Genomic DNA, 14,290 nt, shown 5'->3' with positions numbered 1-14,290 from the left:
CTAACCCTCAATCTTAGACTTCCCACCTTCCGGAACTGTGAGAAATAAATGTCTGATGTTTATTCAAGGCATCCAATCCATGGTATTTTCTGGTAGCAGCCAAAGGAGAGAAAGATACCTAGGTTTTACTCTCTGGGTGCAGTGACCCCTTTTTTGGAAGCCGAGGAAACAAAGAGACTTAGAACACTTGAATTCTCTCCTAGTGAGGGTGGTGGTCATGGCAACAGTGACATAGAGGTTTCAGAGGTTGTTGTGGCAAAGGTTCTATTTGCTGTGTCCAGTGTCCAGTGGTAGAGGTGTTGGTCATGTATACTGGGAGGACCGTGTCCTGTGATGCTGGTAATTTGTTTTCACAGAGCCACCCAGTTCCATGGTGGGATCTGGGGCCTCATGTTTAGCTGTATAGTCTCTAAGCCTAATTTTCCAGACCTTCTGGAGAGTCTGTGACCTACATAATACATTTTAATAAATTCTTTTTTCTGCTTTAATTAGTGAGAGTTGGTTCCTAGTGCATCTGAGAACTGTGATTGATCCATTAGCTATGCCCCTCAGGATTTTAGAGTTTTGGATTGCAGGTGACTAACATACATGAAACATCTGGAATGTATAATTGAGTGCATAGTTTTGTCCAATACATTGGGCTTCCTACTAAAAAATACTACAGGAATAGAGAATAGGAAAAGAAAGTCTAGTATAATGGTTCAGGCTCCAGACTAGATTCAAGAATCCCCAGCTGAAATGAATTTAAGGGCCATGCAGATAAAGTAAATAGATGCAAAAGGTGGAAAAATTAAACAAGGTGATGTTTCGAAGCACAGCGCTTTGTTTATAGTAAATGCACAAAAGCATTACCACAGTGATAACAACAACAATGAAGGTTAAACCGATAAAAATAGCTGGTACTTACCCAGTGCTTCCTGTGAGCCAGACCTTGTTCTAGTGCTCTATTCTTAGGTGACTCTATGGTCAGTTTGCCTGGGGCAAGCCCTGGGGTATCCAGTTTAGTATTGACCTTGCATTTTTCATTATTTGACATTTAAAAAAAAATTAATAACTGCATTAAAATAAGTCAGAATAACTTTCTACCAGTGGTTTGCCTAACCTATGATAGAATCAACCAATGGTAACCCGTCACTTTTTTCCAACCCTCTCTGGACACAACATAAGTAACACTTACTTTTCATGGTCGGCATTCAGAATGCTCACTGTTGAAGTGAAGTTCTCTCAGGCAGGAGCAACTGGGGACAGCCAACCCCTTCCAGGTTGTGTGGAGTTAGGGAAGAGAATTCCATTCGTTGTTCCTGCTGGCCACTTGGTGACCAGACAGACATACCAAGGCCTCTGAGACACAGCCCACAAGACAGGTAGTAGTGACAAAATGGTTGAGAAACTGATTAAAGTATGCAAATATGTACCAAGAATGATTATTCTGCTTATATTATTATTCTCAATGTTCAGAAAGTCAATACCAAGTTCAAAAAAATTTTTGGCTTTGATGTATATGGATATGTAGTATTTTATTTTCTTTGAAAAAATTTACTTCTTAAATAGCTTTTGAATAGAACTATATTATAGGTCCACCAAGAAATAAAAAATGTTGGTCGGTAAATAAATATTTCAAAAATAATATGTATTTTACTTATTTTTAGTGCTGCTTCTCACTTTTGGAAGTATTTTATTTTATTTTGTGTTTATTTATGTTTTGAAGATTTATTTATTTATTTGAGAAAGAGAGAGAGAGAGAGCAAGCAGGAGGAGCAGAGAGAGAATCCCAAGCAGACTCCACACTGAGCACAAAGCCCCATGTGGGGCTTGATCTCATGACCCTGAGATCACACAGAAGTATTTTATTTTAGACAATGAATTATAAGGTCACCTTATTTATTTTTATTTACTCATTTAATTCTCAGAACAACCCTCTCAAACGGACTTTTCTTTATAAGTTTCTATTTACAGTTAAGGAGGCTGAAGGCCAGTGATATACCATAGTATGTTGCTAAAGCCCTTAGCTAGTCAGTATAGCGAGCTAAGATTTCAAACTTGGCCATTTGGTTCTAGAGTCTTTGCTCACAATCATTACTTAAAAGTAGATTTCGCAGAAAATACAGGATTCTAACCCAAAGACCTGCCCTCCTCCTCACCCAGCCCCTTATTAGCATATAACATAAGGCAATTCACTTCCCCTCTTTGAGCTTCTGATTCCTTCTAAATGGGAGTGCTACCGCCTATCTCATAGAGTTGCTAGAAGGATTCAATGAAAGAATATGGAAGAAAGTGCTTGTAAGCTGAAGGTGCTGTACATATTAACACCATCATATGCAAACTTTTCCATACATCTAAGGCAGCATTAAGTGGGCTGATGCCCCAAACTGAAGTCAGAGACAGGCAATGACTCTTTGTTGCTCCAATTTCTATTTCCACCTGAATAGATTGGAAGAGAACTCTTCAAATGTATGTAGAGAATCGCACTGTGCTCTCAATTACCGAAGACCCTCCTACTGGTAACAGGAAACACAAGCATGTGTGGTAAATTGTCCTGAGTACACATAGAATCACAGAGTCAGGGGACCTAATGGATTTAAAATCTGGTCTCTTCCTTTAGACATGTCTGCCGGCAAAGAACCATCTCTGACTTGTGTCTCTGATTTCTTAGACTCCTGCTGCCTAAAAATCTAGGTGGAAACTGGAAAAAAGACCGATGTTACTGTGGCTGGCTGATGGGCTTTTTAATGACCCCATGAAGGAAAGGAGAGGATTTCCTGTCCTCCTGGCCATTGTTCAGGTCTAACCACTCCCCCTTGGACACTTACAGGAGTTCTAATTGCCTTGAGTCTGAATTCCTCTGATCCCTTTGCTTTACGGTTTTTCTGAAATGAAAACCTCATCATTCCACTGTCCTGCTTGCAATTCTTCATTGACTGCCCTTGTCCTTAGGATAAAGTTTAAAGCCCTTTGCATGGTGGAGTAAACCTTTACGATTTTTTCCTGCCCCACTCTCACTCCATGTGATTTGGGTGGATTTGACTAAATTCCGTGGAACCGAGAGTGGCCATGTGTCCCAGGCCTGGCTAATCATAGCATTAGGGATTTGTTCAGGGATGGGCATCAGATCCAAGCCATTGTTCCCCAATGCACCATGTTGCTTAATACCTCCAGGCCTTTGCACAGGCTGTTCTCTCTACCTACAATGCCTTTTACTGTCCTGTTCTTCATCCTCCAGTCTTATTCTCTCCACCATTCAAAATATCACTTGAGAAGGATATCTATCCGAAGACTTTCCAGAAATCTTAGTGTGATTGAGTTACCATTTTCTCAGAACAGTTATCCCTCCACCATGTAACCACTGATCTGTTTCTTTGTCTTCCTTTATATATTCTAAGTTCTTTGGGGAAAGGGACTATGTCTTATTTTATTGTGCATCCCTACTCTTAGCGGATAGTCTTATGAGGTTCAATAATTGTTGGTTGAATGAACGGAAACAGTTCATACATGGCTAAAATTTTCTCTAGTCCAGATAACTTTCAGCATACTAAGAAAATTTATCTGACTTAACAGGAGTTCTATGCCCTTTCTAGCCAGATTCTATTGAGACTAAATTATTATTTAAAGCAAATGTCACTTCATACTCTAATACATTAAAATTAATCCCTCTCCAAGACAGAGAGAGTCTTCTGCCCAGTGAGACTTCGATGGGAGTCTCCTTTTGCCTCCCAACAGGTCTAGGCTAGGCTGATGTCAGAATGAGTTGCTGGCAGGAAATCTCAGAATGGACCCTGACTAGTTGGCTTGGGAGTGGTTGGATGTGATAAGCTCAGGGAGATGATGTTGTAATTGTCATATATTCATCGTCCATTAATTTCTGAACCCACAGTAGCTAACTCCTACCCCTTCCACAGAAACAGCTCTTACTCGAGTCCTCAATAGATGATTGTCACAAATCCATTGACACATTTTCATCCTTGTTTGACTGGAATGCTCAACCAGCATTTCAGTGCACACCACGGCTGCCTAACTCAAACACTTGCTTCTCCAGTTTTTGGTGACTCTAGCTTTACATTTACCTTGCCATACATTTTGTTTCAGTCTCTTTTTCAAGTTCATCTTCCTCCACACAGACCACTGCATCCTCAAGCTCAGTCCTGGCCTTCCTCTGTTGACATTCTTCATTCTCTTCCTACAAGATCTCATCAAAATCCAAGGCTTCAATTATCTCCACCATGTACACGACTCACAAATTTGTATCCCTAGCCTAATTTCTCACTTAATCATCAGACTTGTTTGTATAATTTCTCCCTAACAGCTCTACTTAGATGACACTTGAAACTCAACATATCTAAAACCAAACTCTAGATCTTTGGTCCTAAACATAGTCCTCAATCTGTGTTTCCAATCTCAATGGAGGAGCACCATCTTTTTTTTTTTTTTTTTTTAATATTTTATTTATTTATTTGACAGACAGAGATCACAAGTAGGCAGAGAGGCAGACAGAAAGGGGTGGGGGAAGCAGGCTCCCCGCTGAGCAGGGAGCCCAATGCAGGGCTTGATCCCAGGATCCTGGGATCATGACCTGAGCAGAAGGCAGAGGCTTTAACCCATTGAGCCACCCAGGTGCCCCGCACCATCTTTTTAATTAAAAAAGTTAAAAAAAAGAGATTTTATTTATTTATTTGGCAGAGAGAGCGAGTGAGCGAGCGCACAAGCAGAGGGAGAAGCAGGCTCCCCACTGAGCAGAGAGCCTGATCTTGGGGCTTGATCCCAGGACCCTGGGATCATGACCTGAGCCAAAGGCAGATGCTTAACCGACTGAGCCACCCAGGTGCCCCTGAGGAGCACCAGCTTTTTTACTCAAGTTAGAAACCCAGGTGTCATCTGTGATACCTTGTCTTTCCTTTTATTCAATCCATCTCTAAGGCCAGGTGAATTTATGGGAATATCTTTTGAATCTTTTTATCTATCCAAATCAAAGCTTTTGTTATGCTACAATAATCTCCTGATTTTCCAACTTATACTTTTTCCCTCCTCCAGTCTATTTTCAACCCTATAATAATAATCACTTTTAAAACATACATTTTTTGTCTGTGTGTATCACCACGTTGTTTAAAAATCTTTAATGACATCCCGTTGCTCTTCACTGGACCTTCAAGGCCATGCATGGTCTCACCTTTACCTGTATTTCCTGCCTCATCTTGTACCTATATCTTCAGTTTCTTTAGCTTTCCCTTCTTTGGGTCACTCTAGTCCTCATTTAACCATTCCTTTTTGCCTTGCTCCCTCCCATCATAGGCATTTTTACACATTCTTTTCACTCCCTTCTTGATCTGCTTAAGTCCTCCTCATTCTTTAGCTTTTAATCCAGTAGTCATTTCTTCAGAAGAAGCTTCTAGGACATGCCACCTAGGATTCCTCTGTGCTCTCACAGTGATGAGGTCCTCCCTTTCATAGCACTAACCACAGTTTTAAGTGTATCTTTATTCGTACAATTATTAGATTATAGTCTGTCACTACTACTAGACTGTTTGCTTCATGAGGGCAGGGCATTCTGATTTTGCTTACCTTTTTATTCCCCGTGAGTTGATACACAACACACCACCCTAAAATTTCACCCTCACATGAAAAGATGTTCAACATCATTAGCCATTAGTGAGATAAAGATTAAGATCACAATGAAATACCAGTTCAAAAATTAAGTGTAAAATATATATCAACCTACAATTTCAATCCTAGGAATTGCCTCAAATAACTGAAACAGGCACAAATAAGTACATGTATATGCATGTTCATAGCAGCACTATTCACCATGGCTAAAAGGTGGAAACAGCCCAAATGTCCAACAGATGAATGGATTAAAAAATTATGTTATATGCATAGAATAAAATAATATTCAACCACAAACAAGAGTGAAGTATTAGTAGATACGATGCTACAGTATGGACAAGCCTAAAAACATTATGTCAAGTGAAAGAACTTAGATATGAAATGGCACATACTGCATGATTCCATCTATGGGAAATACCCAGAACAGGTAAATTCATAGAGATGAAATGCAGATCGTTGTTTTCCAGGGCTGCAGGGAGGTGGGAAACAGGGGAGAAATTGCTTAATGGATGCACATTGGAATGCTTTGGAATTTCCACAAAATGCTTTGGAACTAGATAGAGGTGGTGGTTGCACACACTGTGAATGTTCTAAATACTACTGAATTGTTCATTTTTAAACAGTTACTTTTATGTTATGTAAATTTCATCTTAATAAATTATTGAAAGAAACATTAATCATTTATTATTTTACAAGAATCAACGTGGTTGGCTGGACTCAGTTCTGTTGATCTAGGTGAAGCTTGTTGATCTCAGAGGGGCTCATTCACATGTCTTCAGTTAGCCATGGGGTTGATTGGAGGTTGGATGATCTAGAATAAATTTGGCTTGGATGACTTGACTGTGCTCCCTGCATCTCAAGGCAAAGACAGGGATGAGGGGAGCAAGACATCTTGAGAGCTCAGTTCAGATTTAGGTAACTTATTTCCTCTGGACATAACTGGTCAAAGCAAATTTCAAGACCAGCTCAGATTCAAGGGGGGAGGGATAAATTTTACTCCTTTATAGGGAGACTGAAAGGTCAAATTACAGAGGGTTTGGATATAGGGGGAGTGGAGAATTTGGGCTATTTTGCAACTGATATACCATAGTTTTTATCCTCATGCCTGGCACACACTGAGCGTTGAAGAAATATTTGTTCAATTAAAAAGTAAGTCATTAAATTTAATCTAGAAGGGAAGCTGGGTTCCCAATTGGACATTTGAAATTATGAGCACTTGTGGACAGAAAGGAAAAGAAAAACAGAATTCCTGGGGTATTAAAACATTCTCAGGTGATTTAACCTTTTCCAATTATAGATCAGAAGCCTTTTCACCACTTGCAAGGAGAATGAAAAACCACTTCATCATCTTCTCTGGCCCAGGTCCCTTCTTTTACTCCTCATTTTGGTCAGGGTCTAGAAGACTTCCTAGTGTTAGAATTCTGAGGTAACAAGGTTTAGTAGCTATGGCAGTTACCACTGATGTAAACTGACTCTTAGAGAAAAAGGCTGATTTATGTTGATATCCCTTCACCATGGCCAATTTCAGACTGCCTACCTCAAGTCACTGAATGCAGAGTTGGGAAAAGGTACACACTTGTGGCTCATGAGAGTCCGTAGAGTCAAATCTAGTCTACCACTGATGTGCCTCTGTCACTCGGGGCTCAGCAATACCTTGCCTGCTTTATTTGCGGGTCTTCTGGAACCACCAGAGTCCACGATCTGCTGTGGTTTGTTACCCTGCCATTTATTTATTTATTTATTTATTTAAAGATTTTATTTATTTATTTGACAGACAGAGATCACAAGTAGGCAGAGAGGCAGGCAGAGAGAGAGAGAGAGAGGGAAGCAGGCTTCCTGCGGAGCAGAGAGCCCGATGCGGGGCTCGATCCCAGGACCCTGAGATCATGACCCGAGCCGAAGGCAGCAGCCCAAACCACTGAGCCACCCAGGCGCCCCAATTACCCTGCCATTTAAATGGTTCCTTTCATTCATTCGCTTAACAGACAACTACTGAGCAACTCCTATAGACTACTATGTTAGGCTCTGGGGATAAAATGGTGAACAACACAAAAATGGTCTCCATAGTCCTGGAGCACCCATTCCCCTAACAGAAATAATGCTTCCAGATCCTTTCAAGGGAGTTTTTTACCCCTTACATTTTGCTCAGTGATGCTCTGAGAGGGTGTTAGTGTGGTACACCTCAGCCTAGGGGAAGATCCCAAATTTTTCTCACTCAGACACAACTGTCATTTAGCACAGTCTTTCTGGACTACTTCTTCCTGGGTTGGAACCAAATATTCAATTATAGGTCAGCTATATAATTCAATTTTGATAACATTGCTTCATCACAGTCTGAAAATTAAGAGGTTATTTTAGAACCGAAGAGAACCAGAAGAAATCAGAATACATTTAATGGTTACTGTATCACATATTATTCAGCATAATGTAATCAATACATCGCACTCTGTATAAATAAACCATTTAGATACTCACGCATCTGAAGGAGAAAGAGGACACCATTCCCAGAAGTTCTTTCCTTCCATTTGTTAAACTATAGTTCACACCTTTGGGGAATCAAATATTCACGTAAAGCCAAATACTAAGGCTTTTGTTATCTTTTTTTCTTCCTTTCTTTTCAGATGTGCATAGTTGTCTTTTGGTATACCATTAACCATGGACATCTGTTTTTCATTTTATTATGTTACTGACACACAGTGTCTTATTTTTCTTCCAAGGGAGGGGAAGGAGAGTTGGGTTGGTGGGGGTAATCAATATATAAAATATAACAGCTATTGCAAAATACATCTGTATTTTTAGATGATTGACTGAAGTTCCTAACACAAATTATGCCTTAGTGAACAAAAGAAAAAACTGATTTATTTACTGTGTCTAGGACCCAAACATAAAGCTTAGCATGATCAGTCATCTACAGCCCTCATGGCTTTAATATTAATTGCACTTGAAAAAGCAGCAGAAATAATAAACTTCGGATGAGATAGAGCAGCCAGGAAGCATATTTTCAGAATACCAAGCTGCTGGCTACCCTTGATGCATGTAGGGAGAAGGAGATGAGAAATAGTAAGTCACCCCAGGAACAGAATGCACCCCACTCACCAGCCAAAGTCACAAAAGTCAGGGATCCTGGAAAAGAGGAAAAAGAGACTACTGCTGGGGCAATTTGGTTTAACACACTGTTATTTCCTCATGCAAAATACTTTGCCTTCTTGCCAATTCTCATGAGCATGCAAGAAAAATAACCACTTGCACAATTACTTTGGGCACCAATGTCATTATGGACTGTGAATGATGGGTTGTAGTGAAGTCCTGTGGAGGGCCCCCCAGGGATGTAGAGTAGAAAGATCTGTGTTCTGCGACATTTCGTCAGATCTGGTGTGTGTCTTCAAATCGCCCTAGTGGCCAGACTCTCCACTGGGAAGACGGTTATGGAGAAATGATTGAATATTTCTATTTGACCTAGAACTGAGGGTTGGAAATATTAACATTAATTCTTAGTATCAGAATGAATTCCTTTTTACTTTTCATTTCTATAACACATTATTCTACTTTCAGTGGAGCATACCTTCCATCCAGCCTGAACTGAGAGTCCCTTGAGAATGGAGACTGCCCTAGTTCATCTTAATGTTCTCTCTGTTCTTGATAGGTATGGATTGAACATCTGTTCAGTTAAAGTCAGAGGGAATTAAGTTATTTCAGAGACTTTGCAGCCCCCCAGCTGATCACACATTTTCTGTTTAAGTCGTGGAGCCTTTGGAGGATTTACTATCCTGGCTAGCCCTAGTAGACTTGTGCCTTTTGGGTCTTGGTCTCTCCTTCTGTAAAGGAATAATAACATCTTATCTACTTAACATAGATTTTTGTAACCTCAAATATGAGAACATGTAGAATTCTGAAGATTCGTGAAGGGACATTGAGCACCCATAGTCTTAATTTCCCCTCGAGCAGAAGCCCCTACATCACCTCCACCCAGTGGTCATTTTGCTCCTACTTGGAGGCTGTAATTGACTCCAGGAGCTGGGATGTCTCAGAGCCATATACTTATATGTCTACAAAGTATGTCTACAAAGAATATAACTTTCTTTGTCACTGATAGAATAGGAGTGTCTCTCTTAAGTTGCCATTGTACCTAGTGACAGCAAAATTAATCTAGTCAGTTCCAGGGTTTTTAATTATTTCAGGTTGTAAACTCAACAGTTCAGTCAAATCCATTTTACTAGTGGAAGGTTTTAATGCCATGCATATTTACATATTATCAGGGTACCTGAGAGGCATCTGGTCTTGGAGAATGTGGTATTTTGATGCTCCATGCAATATCCAGTCCTGCCTGGGTCCTGGGCATAACCTCTTTTCACATTGGTACCCACTCCAGTGTCCAAGTCCCCATTTATCTCACATTATTGACGTGGACCAGCAGTTCTCAAAAAGGAGCCATTGACACACTGAAAAATTATTGAAAACCAAATAATTTTGTTTTTGTGGATTATGCTTACTAATACTTATTATATTGGTTTATATAAGGGGGGATCTTGAAACATTCATTTAAAAACTAAAAAACATCATGTTAGTTAAATGACATACTATTTATGAAAATAACTGTATTTTGCAAAATAAAGAAGTCAGTGAAAATAGCTTTAAAAAACATTTCTGTAAATCTCTTTAATGCCTGACTTAATAGAAGATAACTGCATTCTCCTCTGTTTCTGCATTCAGTCTGTTGGATTAAAACACAATCTGGCCTCATGCAGATATAGAGTTGGAAAAGAGAGGAATATTTAATAGTTTTTTTAGATAACAGCCCATATTTTTAATACTATACCAAAACTCAATAAGTGATAGTTTCTTAAGTGTTAGTTGCAGTGTGCAATCTAAAACTATAGGAATCAACTTTCCATATTCTGTTACATTAAAATCCATTGGTCTATTTTGCACGCTGACTGGGTCTTCTACCTATGCATGATTTCATAACATTGTGCATTAATCATTTGGAAAATTGATTCACTGAGTTATGCAGATATTCCAAATGTTGAGAAAAGTCTTGAATACTGGAAAGATATCAAGATCACAGTATTGGATACAAGTTTTCCAGAATTCTAATTTTTGCTTGAAAGCTTGAATTGTACAGGCAACAAATTCTGTCAACTTTTGTGGTTTTTTGGAAATATCAGGCTCAGTTGGTTCATTTTCTAGATAACACTCAAGTTTGTCAAATATTGATTATAATCAAAATTTATCTTTCAGTCTGCTGGGGTTAAAAATGATACTCCATGAAAAAGGCAGCTAGTGAAGCTTGCAACTCAGTAGCCCCTGTGCTAGTACTTAACTCAATCATTATACTTTGAAATGCAGCAGAAATGCTTTATGTACACTTTCTATTCCATTACACAGACTATTAAAAATACTTATATTCAAGGGACCAGATTTAATAAACTTAATAACACTGTATCATCAAAAACATTCTTTTTTTTTTAAAGATTTAATTTATTTATTTTAGAGTGAGAAAGAGAGAGCAAGTGGGGGGAGCAGGGAGGGAGAAGGACAAGCAGACTCCCCGCTGAGTGGGGATCTTCATGTGGGGCTCCATCCCAGGACCCCTGGGATCATGACCTGAGCCCAAAGTGGACATTTAACTGATTGAGCCACCCAGGAGCCTCCATCAAGGACATTCTTAAGTGAAACTGATGTTTAAACAAAACTTTGAGGGTATGGTGGTGCAGAATACAAAGACACTTAGGACAGTTTGGTGCCCCTACTTTGATTTGTGTTAAGGCACCAGCAGTTGAACTCACTATTGCTTTTTCATCATTAGTGCAAATGTCAACATGATAAAAAAGGTGAACAATATCTTAGTATTATTATGAAAATAGTTTTAACCTCAGGGATATCCAGAGAAGGCCTCATTGACCTCCAGGAATCTGTGGGTCACACTTTGACACCCAAACCCTGAGCAGAGGGTTTCTTCACTCTACTGTGAGGCTCCTGTAGTTTTTTCCAGCCCTCTCAGAGCTGTGTTTAAATACTTGGCCTTAAGGGAAGGCGTCAGTTTGTTCCCCATGTTTTGAGAGGGTCACCAGGAATCTGTAAGGTTGCCTCAGGCCTCCTGTGGTGAAATCTCTGTTTCTTTGATGCTGTTGCAGGGCAGGGACTCTGTGAAGGTAAGTGGTCAAAAGAGAGTTCTATCTGCGCTCAGATCCCCAGATTTGCATTTGAGTGGGCTTTTTCTTTTTTTAAATCAGTTTTAATTTTTTTGATCAATTTCAGAACTTGGTGGGCACAATATACTCTCAAGGACACTCATCAACATTCTAATATTGAACCCTAGTCTGCCTCCTCTTATATTCACCCATTGGTGTAAATCCCATCTTTTGAATGTTCTTTGGACTACAAAGAACAATTTTATTCTTTTTTCTACATGATAATCCTTTTGATTTTTTTCAAAAAGGTATCAAAACCTCCCTGTCATTTCTGTTCTCCAACGATGATATGATGGAACTGATAGACCTGGATTTAAGAGTTTCCACTGTTGAAAAGAAGGGCCATATGCCCACCAATGTTCATAGCAGCAGTGTCCACAGTAGCCAAACTGTGGAAAGAGACAAGATGCCCTTCAACAATTAAATGGATAAAGAAGATGGGGTCCATATATACAATAGAATATTACTCGGCTCAGAAAGGATGAATACTCAACTTTTGCATCAGCATGGACAGGACTGGAGGAGATTATGCTAAGTGAAACAAGTCAAGCAGAGAAAGTCAATTATCATATGGTTTCACTTATTTGTGGTGCATAAGGAATAACATTGAGGACATTAGGAGAAGGAAAGGAAAAATGAAAGGGGGTAGTCAGAGGGGGAGATGAACCATGAGACACTATGAACTCCAGGAAACAATCTGAAGGTTTTGGATAAAGGGGAGTAGGGGGGATGGGTGAGCCTGGTGATGGGTCTTAAGGAGGGCACAGATTGCATGGAGCACTGGATGTTACAAGCAAATGATGAATCATGGAACACTGCATCAGAAACTAATGACATACTGTATGGTGACTAACATAACATAAAAAAAAAAAGAGTTTGCACTGTCACTTATGTAGTGTGACCTTGAGCAAGTCACTTCATTTCTTTGATTTCAGGTTCATCATCTGTAAAATGGGAATAATAATTCAGATTTTATCAGGTGCTATGGGGATTTAATGAGATAAGTGTCCAAGGAATCAAGTCAGTGCTGGTGCATAGTAGGCATGCTATAATAGTTATTTCTCTTCCCTTTTTGGAAAATGTAATAGCTGAAATAAAATATAGATGTGTTTTGAAAATGTAATAATATTAAGGTATTATTAGTCATAATGGCACCACAAAATAGTAATCTTACTAAGAGTCATTGCTGTACTCCCTCCTTGGTTTTTAAAATCTGTAAATTTGTCCTAAGAATTAGCAGTTGTAGCTGCAGAACGGTGAACTCTTGTGATATCTATAACAGTAACTGTCAGTTTGGGGCTATTTTTTCTTTCTTTTTTGGATGAGAGAATAAGGGGTTGTAGAAATAAATGTTCAAGGCTCTGAGATTGAAAACTTAATATCGACTCATAAAGTAGGGGTTTCCATAAGCAAAAGCAAGATGGATGACTCATATTTCACAGAAGGCATTAAAGTTAAGGGGCAGATGTGAGACAGAATCCCTTATTGTATTACCAAAAAGAATAAAATGGGTCCAATGGCTTTCTGTTTTCCTAACAAGCAATGGAACAGTGACAAGAAAGCTTGGATTACAAGGGTATAGAACAATGATCTAATTATTAAGCTCTTGTAAACTTGAAGTTCATAAAAATGAAGTTGAGAGATGTGGGAATGTATCACATGAAGTCCTACAAGATGTGAAATCATTAATCTCTTCCAGGCCCAGTCTAGCAAGTAATAGGGTGGTGATTGGCAAAGGCCTCTCATAGCTTTATGAATTCCAGGAGATCTCATTTATCTGGAATTATGTTTCACAGAAAGATATATTTTTAAAAATCCAGTAATTCAATTAGGCCTCTCCTGGAAGTAAAACTCTTTTTTATTTTAAAATAGTGGCTTAAAATGCAGGGTTCATGAATCAGTTCTAGGGGCCCACCTTCCTAAAATTCTATGGAGGATTCTATGGGATTTCCTCACATGCATTCTTCCAAAGGGAGAATCCATATTTTTTAGACGTTTTTCAAAATAGACTATACTCCAAAAAAACCCCTAAGCACTACTGTTTTAAACAATTTTTGAAGTAAATTTTCTGGAAGTGATATAACTTCTCTATTTTATTTGCTACCTATTGGAAAAATGACCCATTCAGGGATATTATTTTCCTATTAATTTGTCCTGGACTCCTATGATTTTGAAACCTTGTGTGTTACCTTTTTACAGTATTTCTGTCTTTTCCTTCCCTGATGCAATTACCTTTTGCCTTGTTACCAGCAAGTTAACTTATAGCAGTTTCACCCTGTATACTGTAAAGTGCCTGGGAAATGAGATAACAGAGCTAGAGTCCTTTTAGTGAGACTCTATCCTATGAGTAAGTGTACAGGTGTTAGTGCACAGACATGAGGACAAGAGTATTGAGCACAAACACATGATGCTTCCCAAGCTTGGACTTGCACCTGGCATACTCTTAACTTCCACCCACCTTCCTTGGGCCACAGTAAACCACATGGGCAAAGAAAACAACTGGG

The sequence above is a fragment of the Mustela erminea genome, chromosome 8 (genome assembly GCF_009829155.1).
Source record: "Mustela erminea isolate mMusErm1 chromosome 8, mMusErm1.Pri, whole genome shotgun sequence".
In the NCBI taxonomy this organism is placed as follows: Eukaryota; Metazoa; Chordata; class Mammalia; order Carnivora; family Mustelidae; genus Mustela; species Mustela erminea.
The sequence above is the reverse complement of the archived record's forward strand: the minus strand, read 5'-3'. Positions refer to the sequence as shown.